Here is a 23,865-nt window from a genome sequence, read left to right on the forward strand (position 1 = left end):
TGTGTGTGTGTGTGTGTGTGTGTGTGTGAGTGTGTGTGTGTGTGTGTGTGTGTGTGTGTGTGCGCGTGTGTGTATGTGTGTCAGTCACTGTGTGTGTGTGTGTGTGTCAGTCACTGTGTGTGTGTGTGTGTGTGTGTGTGTGTGTGAGTGTGTGTGTGTGTGTGTGTGTGTGTGTGTGTGTGTGTCAGTCACTGTGTGTGTGTGTGTGTGTGTGTGTGTGTGTGAGTGTGTGTGTGTGTGTGTGTGTGTGTGTGTGTGTGAGTCAGTCACTGTGTGTGTGTGTGTGTGTGTGTGTGTGTGTGTGTGTGTGGGGGGGGGGGTATCTCTTTCTCAAACTCTGTTTTCATTGATTTATTGAATGTATTTTTGTATTTCTTGGCTCTGTTTCTTGTTGTATTTATTACATTGCCTTTTCTAATTCAATACTGAAGTTTCTGAAAGATAAACCAATACATTTCAGGGCTGTTAAGTGTGTGCAGCAGAGCTGTCTCTGAGCCCTCGTGCCAGTCCTGGCAATGTTCCAGTCGTGGGGACTCTGGAAGTCTGATAATGGGCAATCGTTTTTTGTTTGTTGCTCTTTGCATTATTTCTACTTCACATCAATGTAACAAATCTTCAGGTTCAATTAAAAATGTAATTATGATTGAATTACAGACACTCCCAAGCTGCTGCAGTCCGTGTCTGGGAATATGCAAAGTAACAACAAAGAAACTGTATTATCGAAACATCAATTCCACTCTTTGCAGAAGCCTTCCTGTGGAGTCGCTTGCTCTTCACTTATTATGCTGTCATTATGTTTGTAGGAAATCTACAGGGTGTATAAGCATCTGCTACTAAAAGGCATCTTGAGTCTAAATTACTGCACACATGTGACACATGCTAAACAAGGGAGGCCTGGAGATTTGTTGTTGTAAATTTAGATATGAATTGAAATGATCTTATCAATTGTGAGGTTTGATTAGACAAGGTTTGCTGGTTACATTCACAGTAACATTGGTCTCCAATGGGACCTAAAAGCAGGAGGGAAAGCTTATTACTGATTACTGACCGGGTTCAAAGAGCTTGGGCTGCTCTGCAGAGAGAGGTTTGAAATGAATCTCACTGAAAGATCCTCTCGAAGCCTCTGCCAGTGAGAGCCGAGCTGCTTGTCCAGACCCCAGGGGTACAGCCCAGCTGAAAGAGAGTGGTGTGAACACCGGGAGCCAGGTGCCAGCGACCCGCCCCCCGACCCCGCGCCCCGTGCCCTGACCCCCGCCCCCCCGCGCCTCGCACCCCATGCACCGCGCCCCCAGCCCCTGCGCCCTGCTGACAAGTCAAGGGTACTTCACTGCTTGTGCCCTGGCTCATTGCATTCAGTCCACACATTACAGGGTACTTCACTGCGTGTGCCCTGGCTCATTGCATTCAGTCCACACATTACAGGGTACTTCACTGCGTGTGCCCTGGCTCATTGCATTCAGTCCACACATTACAGGGTACTTCACTGCTTGTGCCCTGGCTCATTGCATTCAGTCCACACATTACAGGGTACTTCACTGCGTGTGCCCTGGCTCATTGCATTCAGTCCACACATTACAGGGTACTTCACTGCTTGTGCCCTGGCTCATTGCATTCAGTCCACACATTACAGGGTACTTCACTGCGTGTGCCCTGGCTCATTGCATTCAGTCCACACATTACAGGGTACTTCACTGCTTGTGCCCTGGCTCATTGCATTCAGTCCACACATTACAGGGTACTTCACTGCTTGTGCCCTGGCTCATTGCATTCAGTCCACACATTACAGGTTACTTCACTGCTTGTGCCCTGGCTCATTGCATTCAGTCCACACATTACAGGGTACTTCACTGCTTGTGCCCTGGCTCATTGCATTCAGTCCACACATTACAGGGTACTTCACTGCTTGTGCCCTGGCTCATTGCATTCAGTCCACACATTACAGGGTACTTCACTGCTTGTGCCCTGGCTCATTGCATTCAGTCCACACATTACAAGACAGAAAGTCTCAATCCAAGCTTGTCTCTTCTTCCTGGGCCCTGTCTCAGTTTCCAGAGCTGCTGTAAATGTGTCATACTGAACCCTGCACTTCACTTTCCATAGACATGCATTAAAACGTGTCAAAGCAGAAGGAGGCACGGCAACGTTTATTCAGGATTCAGGTGTTCATTTTGTGTACAGAGGAGCCAGTCACAGCTACACACTGCCCATATTCTTTTCAATTGGCAGCGTGCAGTGAAGTGGAAATGTGGTACAGTAATCAGGAGCTATCCATTCCATTCTGGCAATGCCAGCCATGTGACAGAAGAGCCACACGCTGTCATTAAAATCATTGCAGAGCGGAGGCTGGAGGATGGAGGATGGAGGATTGAGATTAATGAGCTGCATGTTTATTAAAGGCTTTGTGAGCCACTCTGGTTCACACTGCGAGTATCCCGTGATGGTACAGGGGTTTCTATTTCATTCTCAGGCGGCACCAGCCTCTTACAAACATACTGCCTGGCCTGTGACCTGATCACGTATCAGAGAGCTAAGCAGTGCCAAGCCCTCTGTGGAAATGGATTGTGATCGAGACCCGTTTCAAACCCGGGTCAGAATCAAGGATCCAATTCACAAACAAACTGCAACACAACAGGAGTCTGAACACTGCAGGTCACTCTATTAATACAGCGGCATGCTGGCTTGAGTTCGCTCCCCTATTATCTGCTCTTGTATTCTTCCATGCTGGCTGGCAGTTGCACCTGGTCTCACAGCACGGCCCTCACCGTGCCTCACAGGTCACTGTCTATAAATATCTCCTCTGACCCCCGTCCCGGAGGTAGGCGGGCTGGCTTTGGGGGGTACAGTTACAGTATCTGCTTACTAGTACCTTTTATAGAATCACTAGCATATTACACTCCATGTTACCCGAATGGGAAGTCCTCCTGGTGCAGCAGCCCCCTGGAGCCACCATTAAGACGTGGATTAGAGCTCCCATGTGAAAAGTGACCAGAGAGTTCTGCAATTCAACTGCTGCTCCAACAGTGCAATGCAAACTATCACCTGGCATAATGCACATGCAGAAAGTTAACACTGCGGGGAAAACGCCACCCCTTTGTAGAGAGATGGTGACAGCACTCAGGCCTTGTAAGCGGTGCCTGGCTGTATCACTGCTGATGCAGGTATCCATTTCTTAGAAGGCTAGAGAGGTAACAGAGCGCTACAGGTATGCAGGTGGACATGTACAATACATAGTCAGCTGGGCAATGGAGTGCTGTATAATATCTTATCTGCCCATTAAACTCTCTGTGTTTTCCACTGTGCCCCATTTCACCTGCTAAACCTCTACTGGCTTTTCTATCTATCTATCTATCTATCTATCTATCTATCTATCTATCTATCTATCTGTTTATGTAGGACTCTTTCCATTAATCCAGTAAGCGAGTGTGTTAGGGAGTGTGATGCGATCCCTCCAGCCCCGCTTTGAGGTTCCCCTCTCGCTTGCTCTGGGATTTCGGTTTTGAATTTCATGTCAGACAGCTGGAGCCGGTGACTGATCCACTGTTTTCTTTATATATATGTGATATTTTCTTATAGAGCGGAACTCCATTCTGGAAGCAGCCCAGCTTCAGGAAGCCCATATGAAAAATCACTTTTGCCAAAAATTAGGGGAGCTGTAGTATTCTTGGCATTGCTATTTAAAGTTATTCTGCCGTAATCAGAGGAAGGAAATCAGCCATTGCTACTTAGCACAGAAAAGGAAGAAGGCAAGGAGAACAAAGACAGAGGAAGAGTCCCCCAGTCCTTATTCAAACAGCCCTGCAAGGTCAGAGGAGTGGAGTGCAGTCAGTCTCACAGACAGACAGAGGAAGAGTCCCCCAGTCCTTATTCAAACAGCCCTGCAAGGTCAGAGGAGTGGAGTGCAGTCAGTCTCACAGACAGACAGAGGAAGAGTCCCCCAGTCCTTATTCAAACAGCCCTGCAAGGTCAGAGGAGTGGAGTGCAGTCAGTCTCACAGACAGACAGAGGAAGAGTCCCCCAGTCCTTATTCAAACAGCCCTGCAAGGTCAGAGGAGTGGAGTGCAGTCAGTCTCACAGACAGACAGAGGAAGAGTCCCCCAGTCCTTATTCAAACAGCCTTGCAAGGTCAGAGGAGTGGAGTGCAGTCAGTCTCACAGACAGACAGAGGAAGAGTCCCCCAGTCCTTATTCAAACAGCCCTGCAAGGTCAGAGGAGTGGAGTGCAGTCAGTCTCACAGACAGACAGAGGAAGAGTCCCCCAGTCCTTATTCAAACAGCCCTGCAAGGTCAGAGGAGTGGAGTGCAGTCAGTCTCACAGACAGACAGAGGAAGAGTCCCCCAGTCCTTATTCAAACAGCCCTGCAAGGTCAGAGGAGTGGAGTGCAGTCAGTCTCACAGACAGACAGAGGAAGAGTCCCCCAGTCCTTATTCAAACAGCCCTGCAAGGTCAGAGGAGTGGAGTGCAGTCAGTCTCACAGACAGACAGAGGAAGAGTCCCCCAGTCCTTATTCAAACAGCCCTGCAAGGTCAGAGGAGTGGAGTGCAGTCAGTCTCACAGACAGACAGAGGAACAGTCAAGACTCCTGTCTCAGAGGAAGTATGAGCCGAGGTGCACATTTGAAATGAAGATGCGGGTCTCGGCTCATTTAAACAGGATCCCAACCCCAGTCAGAACCATTTCAATGTATCATGAACCCATCTGGTCTCAGCTATAGTTCAGCTTTAACAACGTCCACAGCGCAGACAGGACCTCAGCTTGCTGACCGAGTCCCAGCCTGTTCCACAGTGGATGACCCTTGATAGTTTGAGATCGAACCAGACCTCAGTGCGTCAGCATGACTTGATTTAATGAATGGCCAAGCTTAGCACATTGTCACACAGTCTCTATATAATGCTAACAATCTGGGCTTGCTACTCAGAGTAGGGCGGAGACAGTGGGGCTGTCACTTTATCATCTTATCGTGAGAAAAGCATGACTAGAAATGAACACGGCTTGTTGCTTAAATAAACAAGCTCCTGTAGGGTACAGAAAAGGGCATTGCATTTTATTAAATGACTTTCTGCATTTTTCAGTTTTCAGATCACTTGTATGCTGATTCCCCCGTCCCGTCGCCATTGCATTTCCATGCAGACCTCTGAGTTTGTGACAGGATTAAGGGTTAGGGTTAGGGTTAGATGTCTTTGTGTTTTTGCACAGACATCGCATCATTATAATGAGAAGACACATCCAGCTCACAGCCTCACACTCTCCATCCCAGGCTCCTCATTACTGCACACAATCCAGAAGTGTGTTTCTATGCACACTCGCTTCTCATTGGACCCCCCAGAATTACAGCAATGCTTTCCTCCAGTTGGATGATTGGACCCCCCAGAATTACAGCAATGCTTTCCTCCAGTTGGATGATTGGACCCCCCAGAATTACAGCAATGCTTTCCTCCAGTTGGATGATTGGACCCCCCAGAATTACAGCAATGCTTTCCTCCAGTTGGATGATTAATCTATATTCTCTCTCTCTGTCTCTCTCTGTCTCTCTCTCTCTCATTTGTAAATTGATCCTCCCCTATCCCTCTTTGTAGTTAAGTAAATTCATATTGTATTACCAATTGTTTTATATTAGTGAAATGAATGATTTATGCCTGTCTTGTTTTCCTGTGTGTTAATCAGATAATTCACATATTCCCTTCCAATTCCCAAGCTCATTGATAGAAAGCCTGATCGAGGTCAGCCTATGCTGATATGCTTGTGGTGTGACTTTACTGGACTGCTATCAATAATATATATACAATGCATTCCTCGCTGAGCCACAGGCATTGCATAAGAACAGGTAACATGTATGTATTGTATAGGACAGAGTCATACAAGCCAGCCTTCAGCACAATCACTTCATAAACATTCACTTGTAAGTGAATTGCACTAAATACTCACTTAGTTCATCTAATAGTCCAGTGTAATTACAAACAGTCTGAGAAAGCAACAGACAGACCAAAAATACACCATAAAGAAAGATCCCCCTTTTAAGCACAGCTAATCAGTCTAATCACTCAATCAATGACATCCCCTCTGGGGCTCCACGCTGGAGAGTATTGACTAACAGTGTCCTGACTTCCACTTGACTCGGCTTCAGTCCATATAAATATACAAGCGGCATCATCGAAAATCTCTTTGAACATAGCACTGGTAATACTGCAGTGCACCACCAGGGAGAGTCAAGTAACCCTGGATAAAGGTAAACAATAACACCTTCAAGAGGAGGTTATCAAGCTGGAAGTGCTTGCTAACACTGTATAATCTGCTCCCTTCCTTTTCATAGCTGTAATACATGGCATTGTAAGTGCCTGTCCCTGTCCTCTAGACTCGCTCGGGCTGCCTGTCAGTTTACTGGCTTCAGAAACGTGGTTTACACACCATGATTAAAACAAGCAGCTCACTCTGAGCGTGCGTCACAACAGGAAGCTTCCCTCTCACACCCTTCTATTGAGCCATGTCCCGGGCTATTTCAATAGTCGTGTTGGGTCAACTCTCTCTCTCCTCTCTCTCCTCTCTCTCTCTCTCTCTCTCTCTCCTCTCTCTCCTCTCTCTCTCTCTCTCTCTCCTCTCTCTCTCTCTCCTCTCTCTCTCTCTCTCCTCTCTCTCTCTCTCTCTCTCTCCTCTCTCTCTCTCTCTCTCTCTCTACTCTCTCTCTCCTCTCTCTCTCTCTCTCCTCTCTCCTCTCTCTCTCTCTCTCCTCTCTCTCTCTCTCTCCTCTCTCTCTCTCTCTCTCGTCTCTCTCTCTCTCTCTCTCTCTCTCTCTCTCTCTCTCTCTCTCTCTCCTCTCTCTCTCTCTCTCTCCGTCTCTCTCTCTCTCTCTCTCTCTCTCCTCTCTCTCTCTCTCTCTCTCCTCTCTCTCTCTCTCTCTCCTCTCTCTCTCTCTCTCTCTCTCTCTCTCTCTCTCTCTCTCTCCACGTTCAGGATCAGGTTTAAGTGCTATATTAAACTCTTCATTTATATATGTATTGCATGTGTTACAGTCACAGGCACTATTCTGGGGTGTATAAACAAAGCAGCTCCTTCAGTAACAATGTTTACTACGCCTTAATTATGCAGGCAAGGTTAGGGTTAGGGTTAGGGTTAGGGTTAGGGTTAGGGTGACAAGCATTCACAAAGAAAAACACAGCAGGGAATTGACCAGGAAAAATCAAGGAAAAAACAGGACAGAGCCATTTCTCCCCAAACCAGCGAGAAATCAGTGGCAACTCCCCTCTGTGTCACTCTGATTACTTCATAATTTATAGTCAAATCCCTTTCAAATAACAAGATTGCCAGATGAATATCTGAGCCTGTCCTGCGAGGCCTGGGAGAGAGGTGAGCAGTGAGTCAATGAGTCAATGGTTTCTGCACATGGAAATTTTACATCAAACAATGTGAACGCAAACCTGGCTCTGTTCCAGGACCCCACAGATATGCAAAGCACCATTCCAGCAGGAATAACATTCAAACCCTATCCCAGCTATAGTCCGGGAAGATGTTACAAAAGCACAGCTTTGCAAGGGAGAGGCTCCTATTGCAGAACTGATTGAGCTTTTCAATAACCAGGCACGCCTCAGCTTGCAGCTTCTTAACACAAGATTAGCAACAGAGCAAAGCCCTCTCGACTCAACTGTGGTCAACAGCAGCAGCTTGTCCAGTTTCACCACAAAAGAGCTGCCCTTGTTTTTAACCAGCTGCAGTTAATATGCAGCCACTAGGTGGCACTAAGTAAAATAAACATTTTACAGGGGAAAAGATTTTTTGCCACCAGAACACAATATATTCACTGTGGATTTGTGTCATTGTTCTACCATGGGTCTCTGTCTCCACAGCTATTTGACTGGGCAAAAGAGGGAAGCTTTGTCATATTTGCATTTATTTTATTTTTACGCCACATTCAAACGAAACACAAATGTAACCCGCCCGGCTGGCCAGTGACATCCCCTGTAGAGGGACTGTGTCCTCGAGGCTGCCTGTCTGTCTGTCCCTCTGTCTGTCCTGTTCATGAGTGTGTCTCTGTCCCTCTGTCTGTCCTGTTCATGAGTGTGTCTCTGTCCCTCTGTCTGTCCTGTTCATGAGTGTGTCTCTGTCCCTCTGTCTGTCCTGTTCATGAGTGTGTCTCTGTCCCTCTGTCTGTCCTGTTCATGAGTGTGTCAGTGTATCTACGTGTTGAGGCACAGTTTTATTTCTGTGTTTATTTGAATTGGTTTTTCTGTGCATCTGCGTGCTTTTAAATCATAATGGCTCCCCCAAAAAAATCTAAATCCAGAAACGTCCAATTTCAGAAACACTGATGTCTATTTTTACAACAACAATAATAATAATGCATCTGTAAAATGAAGAACACTTTTAAAAAGGCCCTATATAAATGAACTGAAAAATGCAACATACTTTTCAAACTAATGTGCATTTTACACACGTCAGGATGTCCTGCAGGGCCTCAGCCAGGGAGAGAAGAGGCTGACTTGGCCTTTACTGAGTTCAAGGTGAAATGTGAAAATGTTGATTTGTCATCAAAGTGTGACTCTGAGGGGTGGGGGGTCCCTGAAGTACCAGACTGATCCATATATATATATAGATATATATCGATTGTACACTTCACAGGAAGAGCACGTCACTTGAATGGTGAAAATGAGATCTGCACAGTAACATGGTGTGCCTGCAGGTGCTACTTAGCTAGTTTAATGATGAATACATTGTAATATGTGTTTGAATACAAACCATTTGTCATTAAAAGTTTTGCCCTACAGCAACAAACCTTCATTAATAATCATGTTATATCTTGCAGCAGTCCACCTGGACCATCACATGTATCATGATGCACAAACCATCGCGTTTAACATAGTGAAAGCATGGTGAGGCACAGAGAAGCACTGTGAGGCATAGGGAGGCACAGAGAGGCACTGTGAGGCATAGGGAGGCACAGAGAAGCACTGTGAGGCATAGGGAGGCACAGAGAAGCACTGTGAGGCATAGGGAGGCACAGAGAAGCACTGTGAGGCATAGGGAGGCACAGAGAAGCACTGTGAGGCATAGGGAGGCACAGAGAAGCACTGTGAAGCATAGGAAGGCACAGAGAAGCACTGTGAGGCATAGGGAGGCACAGAGAAGCACTGTGAGGCATAGGGAGGCACAGAGAAGCACTGTGAGGCATAGGGAGGCACAGAGAAGCACTGTGAGGCATAGGGAGGCACAGAGAGGCATGGTAAAGCATAGGGAGGCACAGAGAGGCATGGTAAAGCATAGGGAGGCACAGAGAGGCATGGTAAAGCATAGGGAAGCATTGTAAAGCATAGGGAGGCACAGAGAGGCATGGTAAAGCATAGGGAAGCATTGTAAAGCATAGGGAGGCACAGAGAGGTATTGTAAAGCATATGGAAGCACAGAGGTATGGTAAAGCATAGGGAAGCATTGTAAAGCACACAGTAAAGCATATTAAAATGTGGCAAACCATGGTAAATGCAGAGTATAACAAGTGGAAAAGCATGAGAGGAACTACAACATAACCATGAAAGTTTACTGAGGTAAACTTTTATAAGGGCTGGACTGTGTATCATGACATGTATTCTATAGTAATCTTACTGTATCATTTAATCTAGCGGAAGCCAAGAGAAAAACCAGCAAAGACTGGTTAGCCTGGCAGCCTCGTTCTATACAGGGAAATATCTCAGGGAATCCAAACCATATGCAAATAGCAGCCTGTGCCGAGCATGTCCAGATGGTTTCACGGATACCACTCCTCCTTGTTTTGGAGAGGCATTGCTTGGTCTTTCCCCCAGAGTTTACTAGTTTAACAGAAAATGAAGGTCAGGCCTGGACAATCCTGCAGGGAGAGCTCCAGAGAGGCACAGCACTGCACGGGGTGGAAAGCACACACACAGCCGTGCCTCGTGTACCCTACACACACACACACACAGCCGTGCCTCGTGTACCCTACACACACACACACAGCCATGCCTCGTGTACCCTACACACACACAGCCATGCCTCGTGTACCCTACACACACACACACACACAGCCATGCCTCGAGTACCCTACACACACACAGCCGTGCCTCGTGTACCCTACACACACACACACAGCCGTGCTCGAGTACCCTACACACACACACACAGCCATGCCTCGTGTACCCTACACACACACACACAGCCGTGCCTCGTGTACCCTACACACACACACACAGCCATGCCTCGAGTACCCTACACACACACACACACACAGCCGTGCCTCGAGTACCCTACACACACACACACACAGCCGTGCCTCGTGTACCCTACACACACACAGCCGTGCCTCGAGTACCCTACACACACACACACACAGCCATGCCTCGTGTACCCTACACACACACACACAGCCATGCCTCGTGTACCCTACACACACACACACACAGCCGTGCCTCATGTACCCTACACACACACACACACAGCCGTGCCTCGTGTACCCTACACACACACACACACAGCCGTGCCTCGTGTACCCTACACACACACACACAGCCGTGCCTCGTGTACCCTACACACACACAGCCGTGCCTCGTGTACCCTACACACACACAGCCGTGCCTCGTGTACCCTACACACACACAGCCGTGCCTCGTGTACCCTACACACACACACAGCTATGCCTCGAGTACCCTACACACACACACACAGCCATGCCTCGAGTACCCTACACACACACAGCCATGCCTCGAGTACCCTACACACACAGCCGTGCCTCATGTACCCTACACACACACACACAGCCGTGCCTCGTGTACCCTACACACACACACACAGCCGTGCCTCGAGTACCCTACACACACACAGCCGTGCCTCGTGTACCCTACACACACACACACAGCTATGCCTCGAGTACCCTACACACACACACACAGCCATGCCTCGTGTACCCTACACACACACAGCCATGCCTCGAGTACCCTACACACACACAGCCGTGCCTCGTGTACCCTACACACACACAGCCATGCCTCGTGTACCCTACACACACACAGCCATGCCTCGAGTACCCTACACACACAGCCATGCCTCGTGTACCCTACACACACACAGCCGTGCCTCGTGTACCCTACACACACACAGCTGTGCCTCGAGTACCCTACACACACACACACACAGCCGTGCCTCGTGTACCCTACACACACACAGCTGTGCCTCGAGTACCCTACACACACACACACAGCTGTGCCTCGTGTACCCTACACACACACAGCCATGCCTCGTGTACCCTACACACACACAGCTGTGCCTCGAGTACCCTACACACACACAGCCATGCCTCGTGTACCCTACACACACACAGCTGTGCCTCGAGTACCCTACACACACACACACAGCTGTGCCTCGTGTACCCTACACACACACAGCCGTGCCTCGTGTACCCTACACACACACAGCTGTGCCTCGAGTACCCTACACACACACAGCAGTGCCTCGAGTACCCTACACACACACAGCTGTGCCTCGAGTACCCTACACACACACAGCCGTGCCTCGTGTACCCTACACACACACAGAGGACAAGGGCATGCAAAAGGCCAGTCTCATTTTGTTAAAAGGGTCACATTAAAAAGGTTCAGGGACTCTCCATCTTCTTCTTCTTCATCTGCCCCCCTGCTTACTCCTTTTTAAAACCCATTCATAGTCGGGTTGGTCGCTACAATCACAGTACAGCAATCCCCTCTATGTTCTTCTCTTAATTTTGGAGTAATAAAGAGTTTTTTGATTGCTTTCTCATGCCTGACTGCCTCTCCTGGTTTGCAGGATGCTGTACCACTAATTGCACTGAAGCGTAGAAACAATGCTGGGCGTGCGCCACACAGAGAAGAAAGAAATAAACCAAAGAAAGAAATAATGCTTCTCTGCATCGTACTTTTATTTATTCTCCTGCTCGGAATGCAACCTAGACCCCTCCATGAGAGAGGGAGCCAGAAAAAACAAAACCTCTCTGGGATAGAGAAACGCCCGGATGGAACGCAATGATCTGAAAATGGTCAAAACTTGATTATGTAATACTTAATCATCATTAATGTCAATATTTTAAAACAATCAATTTAACAGCAATCATTTAGAAAGCAATTCCTTCTAATTCTACTTAACAAATGATTCATTATTTAACAGTAAATAATCGAGCTGCATCAACGCAGGACAGGGATTAGAGGGAGAGAGATAATATTATAGTGGAAGAAAGAGAGTGAGATAATAAGAAAGACATCTTACAGGAGAGAGGGGGAAATAAAACAGAGTGAGATTAGACAAGGGAGAGAGAGAGGGAGTGAGAGAGAGACAGAGAGAAAGAGAGAGAGGGAATGAGAGAGAGAGAGCGAGAGACAGAGAGAGAGGGAATGAGAGAGAGCGAGAGAGAGAGTGAGAGAGAGAGAGAGAGATAATAAGAAAGACATCTTACAGGAGAGAGGGGGAAATAAAACAGAGTGAGATTAGACAAGGGAGAGAGAGAGAGAGAGGGAGTGAGAGAGAGAGAGAGAGGGAGCAAGAGACAGAGAGAGAGGGAGCGAGAGACAGAGAGAGAGAAAGAGAGAGAGGGAATGAGAGAGAGACAGAGAGAGAGAGAGAGATAATAAGAAAGACATCTTACAGGAGAGAGGGGGAAATAAAACAGAGTGAGATTAGACAAGGGAGAGAGAGAGAGAGAGAGAGAGGGAGTGAGAGAGAGAGAGAGAGGGAGCAAGAGACAGAGAGAGAGGGAGCGAGAGACAGAGAGAGAGAAAGAGAGAGAGGGAATGAGAGAGAGACAGAGAGAGAGAGAGAGATAATAAGAAAGACATCTTACAGGAGAGAGGGGGAAATAAAACAGAGTGAGATTAGACAAGGGAGAGAGAGAGAGAGAGTGAGGGAGAGAGAGAGAGAGAGAGAGGGAATGAGAGAGAGAGAGAGAGACAGAGAGAGAGGGAGCGAGAGACAGAGAGAGAGGGAGCGAGAGGGAATGAGAGAGCGAGAGCAAGAGACAGAGAGAGAGAGGGAATGAGAGAGAGACAGAGAGAGAAAGAGAGAGAGACAGAGAGAGAGAGAGAGGGAGCGAGAGACAGAGAGTCCCGCAGGGTATAAACTTTATTGCATTTTAATGCGAGAGACGGTGAGCTCTTCCAACTGTGACAGCCTCACAAAGACCCCCAACTGACGGACAAGTCAAGCACTTAATCACAGGTCAGAGGCGGTGTTAACCCCTACACTGCCACACAGAGGAGGAGAATACCTCAGATACACATACACACTGTTAACACTGTCACTGCCACACAGAGGAGGAGAATACCTCAGATACACATACACACTGTTAACACTGTCACTGCCACACAGAGGAGGAGAATACCTCAGATACACATACACACTGTTAACACTGTCACTGCCACACAGAGGAGGAGAATACCTCAGATACACATACACACTGTTAACACTGTCACTGCCACACAGAGGAGGAGAATACCTCAGATACACATACACACTGTTAACACTGTCACTGCCACACAGAGGAGGAGAATACCTCAGATACACAGACACACTGTTAACACTGTCACTGCCACACAGAGGAGGAGAATACCTCAGATACACAGACACACTGTTAACACTGTCACTGCCACACAGAGGAGGAGAATACCTCAGATACACATACACACTGTTAACACTGTCACTGCCACACAGAGGAGGAGAATACCTCAGATACACATACACACTGTTAACACTGTCACTGCCACACAGAGGAGGAGAATACCTCAGATACACAGACACACTGTTAACACTGTCACTGCCACACAGAGGAGGAGAATACCTCAGATACACATACACACTGTTAACACTGTCACTGCCACACAGAGGAGAATACCTCAGATACACATACACACTGTTAACACTGTCACTGCCACACAGAGGAGGAGAATACCTCAGATACACATACACACTGTTAACACTGTCACTGCCACACAGAGGAGGAGAATACCTCAGATACACATACACACTGTTAACACTGTCACTGCCACACAGAGGAGGAGAATACCTCAGATACACATACACACTGTTAACACTGTCACTGCCACACAGAGGAGGAGAATACCTCAGATACACAGACACACTGTTAACACTGTCACTGCCACACAGAGGAGGAGAATACCTCAGATACACAGACACACTGTTAACACTGTCACTGCCACACAGAGGAGGAGAATACCTCAGATACACATACACACTGTTAACACTGTCACTGCCACACAGAGGAGGAGAATACCTCAGATACACAGACACACTGTTAACACTGTCACTGCCACACAGAGGAGGAGAATACCTCAGATACACATACACACTGTTAACACTGTCACTGCCACACAGAGGAGGAGAATACCTCAGATACACATACACACTGTTAACACTGTCACTGCCACACAGAGGAGGAGAATACCTCAGATACACAGACACACTGTTAACACTGTCACTGCCACACAGAGGAGGAGAATACCTCAGATACACATACACACTGTTAACACTGTCACTGCCACACAGAGGAGGAGAATACCTCAGATACACATACACACTGTTAACACTGTCACTGCCACACAGAGGAGGAGAATACCTCAGATACACAGACACACTGTTAACACTGTCACTGCCACACAGAGGAGGAGAATACCTCAGATACACATACACACTGTTAACACTGTCACTGCCACACAGAGGAGGAGAATACCTCAGATACACATACACACTGTTAACACTGTCACTGCCACACAGAGGAGGAGAATACCTCAGATACACATACACACTGTTAACACTGTCACTGCCACACAGAGGAGGAGAATACCTCAGATACACAGACACACTGTTAACACTGTCACTGCCACACAGAGGAGGAGAATACCTCAGATACACATACACACTGTTAACACTGTCACTGCCACACAGAGGAGGAGAATACCTCAGATACACATACACACTGTTAACACTGTCACTGCCACACAGAGGAGGAGAATACCTCAGATACACAGACACACTGTTAACACTGTCACTGCCACACAGAGGAGGAGAATACCTCAGATACACATACACACTGTTAACACTGTCACTGCCACACAGAGGAGGAGAATACCTCAGATACACATACACACTGTTAACACTGTCACTGCCACACAGAGGAGGAGAATACCTCAGATACACAGACACACTGTTAACACTGTCACTGCCACACAGAGGAGGAGAATACCTCAGATACACATACACACTGTTAACACTGTCACTGCCACACAGAGGAGGAGAATACCTCAGATACACAGACACACTGTTAACACTGTCACTGCCACACAGAGGAGGAGAATACCTCAGATACACAGACACACTGTTAACACTGTCACTGCCACACAGACCCTGCTGCCCACACACCAGGGAGCAGGGAGGGCAGGAAGCGGCTCATCCACAGGGTCACAGACAGGATGTTTGGTTTATAGCGCACGATGGAATCATGCAGTGCACAGAAAGAGGAAGCACTTTTTCAGACAGAATGGTAAAAGTAGTTTTTATTCTGTAAGCACTGCATGATGATTTACAGAATCATTCCAGTCAATTTATCCCATTGAGCATCCCAGTGGGCAGCTTCCCACTCTGCAGCGTCTAGCGATCGCAGACACAGACAGAGAGCCGGCAGCAGCAGGGACCTGGGGGGGGGGGGTTACAGAAACAGCGGAATGACCGCGGGCAGCTTGTACAAGAGGGGGGGCGGGTTACAGAAACAGCGGAATGACCGTGGGCAGCTTGTACAAGAGGGGGGGCGGGTTACAGAAACAGCGGAATGACCGCGGGCAGCTTGTACAAGAAGGGGGGCGGGTTACAGAAACAGCGGAATGACCGTGGGCAGCTTGTACAAGAGGGGGGGCGGGTTACAGAAACAGCGGAATGACCGCGGGCAGCTTGTACAAGAGGGGGGGCGGGTTACAGAAACAGCGGAATGACCGTGGGCAGCTTGTACAAGAGGGGGGGCGGGTTACAGAAACAGCGGAATGACCGTGGGCAGCTTGTACAAGAGGGGGGGCGGGTTACAGAAACAGCGGAATGACCGCGGGCAGCTTGTACAAGAGGGGGGGCGGGTTACAGAAACAGCAGAATGACCGCGGGCAGCTTGTACAAGAGGGGGGGGGGGGGGTTACAGAAACAGCGGAATGACCGTGGGCAGCTTGTACAAGAGGGGGGGCGGGTTGTCAAATCTCTTCAAGATCTCCACGGGAATGTTTGCCTGATGGACAGACAGCCCCAGACAAAGGGTGAATGATTTATTTAGTTTGCAAACTTGTTTTGCTGAAGGAAGCTTTCTGCCCACACCCCCTAACACTCTCTCCTCCTCCCTTTCACTCCTTCGTTCTCACACTCACTCACTCTCTATTGAAACGCTCCGACCCTTGGGGACTGCACTTACTTTTTTGCCTTTCCAGTCTACAGACCCTGAAGCTGAACAAAAGACAGCTGGATGGGGCCATTTGAATTTGAAACAGCAACACAACAAAAGCTTGAGAATCCGAATGAGAAACTTTAGGAGCTTAAAGCCAGCAATTCACTACTGAGATCCTATAAAGAGTGAATTCAATACAGAGAACTCAGCACTGGAGATACGAGAGCCAGTCAATTCAATACAGAAACAAGGTTTGCAGATATTAAACCAGCCAATTCAATGCAGTTTAGAGAACTCAGTGCTGGGGATCTGGGAGACAGCAAATTAAATACAGCACTGCGCTGCTGTACCAAGAAGTGAAAGCCATCACATGCTATACCAAGAACGGAGTAATGGGTTAGTAAGAAACACAACAGAAAAGAAATCAAATGAAAACAGTCAACAGAGTTTTGAAATGGACAATGCTGATAAAACATTGCTCCAGATGGACAGCTCAGTATGAAACGAATCTCTGAAACTAATCTCTGGTTATTTCCACTCTCTTTGACGCTTGAATTTGCTAAACCCGACAACGGGCCACAATTCACAGATCTGTCTGTCCAGCTCGTGGATGCTGAATGAGAGGAACAGGGGTTTGGCAATGGATCCGATTATGTACAGCACTGCTGTTCGGATCGATATGCTGCATACAGTACAGTATGTGTGAAAGCACAATGTATTCCTGTATTCCAATCGCTGTCCATCCCACTGTGTTTATATGTAAAGAATCGAATAAAGATATTTGATCAACAGCGTGCGTATACCTGTAATAAAGAATGAGCATTTTAAATAAGCCTGAGTTTCAAGGGTCATCGTCAGTGTTAATCAAACCCAATACATGCCCTGACCTTACACTGTAATGCTGTTAAACAGCGAGTCCAAAGACACAGTCAGGAATGCAATACACACCTGTCTGTAAAGACAGAGCCTATATAACAGTGTTGCTTTATTACAGCGATCCCATCCACTTGGGTTTCAAATAGATAATAAAATAAAAGCAAATCCTGTTTTCCATGATGCACAAGAGAGCGTGCGGGCGAGAACCGAAAACAACACATCGGGGCTTCACTACCAGCACTGCCTGCAACCCGGCCCGTGTGTGATACACTGAGCTATACCAGCACTGTGTGTGATACACTGAGCTATACCAGCACTGTGTGTGATACACTGAGCTACACCAGCACTGTGTGTGATACACTGAGCTACACCAGCACTGTGCGTGATACACTGAGCTACACCAGCACTGTGCGTGATACACTGAGCTACACCAGCACTGTGTGTGATACACTGAGCTACACCAGCACTGTGTGTGATACACTGAGCTATACCAGCACTGTGTGTGATACACTGAGCTACACCAGCACTGTGTGTGATACACTGAGCTACACCAGCACTGTGTGTGATACACTGAGCTACACCAGCACTGTGTGTGATACACTGAGCTACACCAGCACTGTGTGTGATACACTGAGCTATACCAGCACTGTGCGTGATACACTGAGCTACACCAGCACTGTGCGTGATACACTGAGCTACACCAGCACTGTGCGTGATACACTGAGCTATACCAGCACTGTGCGTGATACACTGAGCTATACCAGCACTGTGCGTGATACACTGAGCTATACCAGCACTGTGCGTGATACACTGAGCTACACCAGCACTGTGTGTGATACACTGAGCTATACCAGCACTGTGCGTGATACACTGAGCTACACCAGCACTGTGTGTGATACACTGAGCTATACCAGCACTGTCTGCAACCCGACGTATGCATCGGGACGCGGGACATTTGCTAGGAAATCGGGACTGTCCCGACCATATAGGGACTGTTGGCATGTATGGAACTGCACAACTTCTTACAGAAGTCAACAGGACACGGAGAAGGGTTTCATATAGGTGCAGGTGAGCCTCAGCCTGAGATTCTGGACAGGCGGTTATTTCAATGTAACCGGCATGGCAGAGTAGATTGGCTTACTGGCAGCGCTGTTACAAATCGCCTGTGTTGGCCGAGTTTACTTTTTAAAATCTCTTCATCTACGCATACATGCATACAATAGGGACATGCTGATTTTAAAAGTGCACCGTGCATTGAAACGGCAGCCAAATCCAAAGAGCGCATCAATTCTGAGGTGAAACTTCAGCTGGTGTGGAAAGAAGCTTCTCGTGTCTCAAGAGACTAAAACGTTATTCCAGAAACACAAGGAGGCAAGAAGGAGCGAGTGGCGATTCTGTGTCTTGAGAAGGGACTCGCGAAGACGCCGGAGAAGAATGCCCGCTGGCATGACCCGTGATTTACCTTCTCGCATCTCAGAGGAGAGAAGCGCAGACTTTATCTGGAAACGGTTGAACTGACAGCTTTATCTTTTTTGCCATAAAACAGTAATTTACTGTCAAAGTCCAGAGTAAATATAATATATTGTGAATTGAATTCTCATGCATTTTTACATACACTGATTGCTTTGAAACATGGTGATGTGACCTGATGGCAAAACGTGTTCTCTTTGCAAGATCGCATGTGGATCGGGACTTTGATATTCGCGCTATCGTTCTATTATTAACTATTGTGTCATTGTGTTTACAAGTCTGGAAGCCCATTCCCGTCACTATATTAATTCCGATGCGTTTGTGTGTCACGGTTATGGTACTTGGTTTATGGTTTCATGTCGTTTGTGTGATTGATGTTAAGGCATTGCTGTCATGGTCTAGCACCAGATGTCATATCTTTATTTCAAAATGTTTCTGATGTTTTGTATCGCCGCTTTTTCACTGCTTCGATTGTATTTTCGTTTCGTTTGTAATGGTGTGTATATGTATTACACACACGCACACGCACACGCACACGCACACGCACACACTGTGTATCTACAAACCCAAGTCCCTTACACTGTGCCTGCTCTGTGTGTCAAGTGATCAGCCTCCACTGGCTTACACACGAGTATACAAACAGTGCAGCCAATTGCCTCAGCTCTGCACAAACACTTACCGACAGAGAAGTGGCAGCGAGGCGAGCCCAGCGCACAGCGATGATCCACGGCACTTCTGCACGACGTGCGCACACCTTATTCCTCCTGAAGTCAAATCCGAAATGCTGGGGTCTTTGGACCCCGATGGTTTAAATTCCAAGGTACCCGCCTCGGTTTTCTTCCGCTAATCCTCAGTGCGGTCGCACCTGTCTCGCTCCAGAACAAATTCAGTGCTCCGGCGTGACATCCTTAAGACAACTGGCTGTGGACTCGTGTGGCCCAGGCCCCCTGGAATAACAGTGATAACAGTAGCACCTTTATTCCGCACATTAACACATGGCACATCCTCCTCACAGACAGCCGTTCATATACTGTGGGGTATTATAATCGCTGCTTGTAACAGTAATAAAACCCTGTGCAGTGGTCTCACTGCTTTGGACCGGCTGTGTTGCATGGAATTTACATCTGTTCTTAAAAAAAAAAAAAATCAATACATATATTATTACACGAGCCCTCTGTTTTGCACAATAGGGATTTTGTACTGTGTCTCTGTGCACGGCTGCTGCTGACTGTCTGTCAGAAGATAATGCTCGTTCTTCTTGATTTTAGTCCACACGTTTTCCTTGATGTTTTTGGTTGCGGTATGGCGTTGTTCCAATGTAATTCCAGTCCACTAATACCTTGCTTCAGTTTGGAAACGCCGTGTGCGTGCTGTTTAGCTGCGCGATGTCCAGGTATACGCGAAACGCCGCTTGTGTGGAGCGCTGTCATGCGAAGGTACACTGCCTGCAGCCTCAATGCTGCTCTCTCTCTCTCTCTCTCTCTCTCTCTCTCTCTCTCTCTCTCTCTCTCTCTCTCTCTCTCTCTCTCTCTCTCTCTCGCTCTCTCTCTCTCTCTCTCGCTCTCTCTCTCGCTCTCTCTCTCTCTCGCTCTCTCTCTCTCTCTCGCTCTCTCTCTCTCTCTCTCTCTCTCTCTCGCTCTCTCTCTCTCTCTTCACAGCACGGGGAATCGGAAAACCTGTACTGGACTCACTCATCACAGACGGATTGGAATGAACGTCTTATAAATGCACTGGATTTTCTGAAATGTAGTTTTCTGAGTACTAAATATTCCACAGTAACTTTGTATAAAAGACGATTTTCTGCCTATTTTCTCTTCTCCCACTTGTCATTCTGTCTCAGCTGGATGACTCGTAGTCTTCTCGGATTGTGAATGACTTCTTTACTGGTAGTCGTGGTATCACACATACATGACCTACCGCACGTGTGTTCAGACATACATGAAGATGCGTTGCCAGGTTAAACTTCGCTTTGCAATGGAGAGCTCCACCAGTACAGAGCAGAGAGACTGTGAAACATCCCAAAGAAAATGTTCACCGCAGTCACACTCTGATCATGAGAGCAGTGAAACTGGTCAGAAGAGCTGCGATTTTCAAATACATCTTTCACTAAAAAAGAAAAAAAATAGCAATCTCACCTAACATCACGGCTTGTTTCTCTCTCTCCCTGTTCCCATAGCAACACATCCCCTATCACCACTTAGACAAGCCTTGTCTGAATTAACCAGAACTGTCACTCAGAAACACTCTGATATAATCCTCTCTGATATTATTATTATTATTATTATTATTATTATTATTATTATTATTATTATTTGAATTAGCAGCAGCTTCAGCACGTTCTCATTCTTGTGGTTCCGTGGCAGAGCTTCAGCATGTTCTCATTCTTGTGGTTCCGTGGTAGAGCTTCAGCACGTTCTCATTCTTGTGGTTCCGTGGCAGAGCTTCAGCATGTTCTCATTCTTGTGGTTCCGTGGTAGAGCTTCAGCACGTTCTCATTTTTGTGGTTCAGTGGTAGAGCTTCAGCATGTTCTCATTCTTGTGGTTCCGTGGCAGAGCTTCAGCACGTTCTCATTCTTGTGGTTCCGTGGCAGAGCTTCAGCACGTTCTCATTCTTGTGGTTCCGTGGCAGAGCTTCAGCACGTTCTCATTCTTGTGGTTCCGTGGCAGAGCTTCAGCACGTTCTCATTCTTGTGGTTCCGTGGCAGAGCTTCAGCACGTTCTCATTCTTGTGGTTCTGTGGTAGAGCTTCAGCACGTTCTCATTCTTGTGGTTCCGTGGCAGAGCTTCAGCACGTTCTCATTCTTGTGGTTCCGTGGTAGAGCTTCAGCACGTTCTCATTCTTGTGGTTCCGTGGTAGAGCTTCAGCACGTTCTCATTCTTGTGGTTCCGTGGCAGAGCTTCAGCACGTTCTCATTCTTGTGGTTCCGTGGTAGAGCTTCAGCATGTTCGGAGACAGGATTGTGAAGCTGACACAGTGAGTGGTCTGCGCACCGAGCAGAGATTCGGGAGATCAGATAAACATTTGAAATGTTTCCAGTCTGCAGCGCAGTGTCGGCTTACATTCTCCACGGCTTGAGTGTTTTCCAAGAGCACGGGAATGAATCTGATTTGAACCAGAAAGATCCACCGCACGAGATAGACTTGCACAAACAAACAGGCCTTCGCTGCCACAACTACGCTAGGGGTTGTCTTGTAATTACATTAGCAAAGGATTACGTTTGTGAAAAATCACAAAAAACAATGATCTGTTAGTATTATAAAAATGACAGCAGATTAGCACTTAGTCATTCTCTGCCTGCTGTATAATTACTATTATTTGCATGATTAAATAACATAATAAAATACCCTTTGTTCTGCCAAACATCACGTCAGGAGATAAAGGCATGAAAGGGAAAGCATTGGCACAACAGAAAGCATTAAAAGAAATGCAGAAACATGGGGTGAGTTGAGAGAGAGCCATCATTAGAGCAGAGAGAGTGGGAGGGGCTACTGGAAGCAGACTGGCTGCTGGAGCCCATTTAAATATATACATGAGAACACAATGCACATATACATGTGCAGAATTAACACAGGAAGCCTTGCATGTAGAGGAGATGGGGTTTGCGGTCTCTTGAATGAGTTTAACTGTAAGAATGGCATTGGACTGCAGTTGGAGATCACTGTAATAACGTTGGAATTGCAGTTAGGGTGCTCTTCAAATTGTAGCTCCAGCACACTAGTCACTATCCCACTGTGTTTCACTGAGTGACTTCAATAGCAGCGTTTTCTCTGCTCACCAGATCCTTTTTATTATTGTATTGTTTGAAATGCTGGTCCCTGAAGTGGAATCCTACAGAGCATTCTCCCTGGCTGAGATCTCCAGGGCTGAGAGGAGCCCCTGTCTGCTCCAGCAGCTCAGAGCACAGGGAGGCTGCAAAGAGATTCAACTCTCATGCTGCAGCAGCACCCTCCCTCGAGCCAGGGGGTACAGTGGGGACTTTGACGAGCTGAAACAGAAACATGCAGAGTGATGAAGCCTCCCATTGCCCTCTCGATTGGGAGAGGAGGGGCATGTTAATTAAGCTAATAAAGGAAAGGCAGACGTTTCCTATTTCCAGACTGCGTACAGAATTCTGATCGAGTTCGTGCTTTCGTTCTTGTGTTTGATTTAACATCACTTTACAGCAAGTAAAACTGCAATTAGCATATTGTGAGGATTGTTTTTCTACTGAGTTTTTTGCATTTCTTTGTTCTTTTCTTTTTGCCTACACTTAGCAGTAAATATCATTTATTATTAATCCCAGCTGTGGAAGCTGAATGACAACAACATGCTGTTTGCAGTTTTCATCACACATCTATAATTGATAGATGAGGGTTTGAAAATCTGCTGAGAGAAAAGCTGGACCCAGAATCATATATACCAGCCAGACTGTTTCTGTTAAACAGAATATTATATGTAAACACAGAACTGGCACACTGCCTCATAACTGAACTGCCCTTGAATTTAGGAAGGAGGGGAGAGGGGCTTGTCTTTGTAATCCGGACTTATTAAACTGCAGTGACAGAAGTGCAGTAAACTACTGCACTGCAAGGGTAGAGCTGCAGCCTCCTGTCTGTGCTAATGCTTCAGAGGCAGTGCTTGTGAATGTTATGTTCCAGAGTGGTGAGTCACTGACAGCACTGTAGCTGCAGTCAGGCACACAGCAGATACTGGACTGCGGGAGCCTCATCCCTCACCACACAGCAGATACTGGACTGCGGGAGCCTCATCCCTCCCCACACAGCAGATACTGGACTGCGGGAGCCTCATCCCTCCCCACACAGCAGATACTGGACTGCGGGAGCCTCATCCCTCCCCACACAGCAGATACTGGACTGCGGGAGCCTCATCCCTCCCCACACAGCAGATACTGGACTGCGGGAGCCTCATCCCTCCCCACACAGCAGATACTGGACTGCGGGAGCCTCATCCCTCCCCACACAGCAGATACTGGACTGCGGGAGACTCATCCCTCCCCACACAGCAGATACTGGACTGCGGGAGACTCATCCCTCCCCACACAGCAGATACTGGACTGCGGGAGCCTCATCCCTCCCCACACAGCAGATACTGGACTGCGGGAGCCTCATCCCTCCCCACACAGCAGATA

The 23,865-nt window shown here is 47.4% G+C and overlaps 1 protein-coding gene across 2 annotated transcripts in view; it reads right to left on the bottom strand.

Annotated features, from left to right (window-relative positions):
• The window catches only part of LOC117415167 (semaphorin-6B), a 52,409-nt gene extending 31,810 nt beyond the window's left edge, over positions 1–20,599 (bottom strand). The window contains exon 1 of one of the 2 annotated variants that reach the window (XM_059014104.1): positions 19,416–20,599. The gene's annotated coding sequence lies outside the window, so the exon portion shown is untranslated. The remainder of the gene's footprint in view (positions 1–19,415) is intronic. The other variant, XM_059014103.1, reaches the window with a different exon arrangement.
• Positions 20,600–23,865: the final 3,266 nt, after the last annotated feature.

Source organism: Acipenser ruthenus, chromosome 47, assembly GCF_902713425.1.
Source record: "Acipenser ruthenus chromosome 47, fAciRut3.2 maternal haplotype, whole genome shotgun sequence".
NCBI classification, from domain to species: Eukaryota; Metazoa; Chordata; class Actinopteri; order Acipenseriformes; family Acipenseridae; genus Acipenser; species Acipenser ruthenus.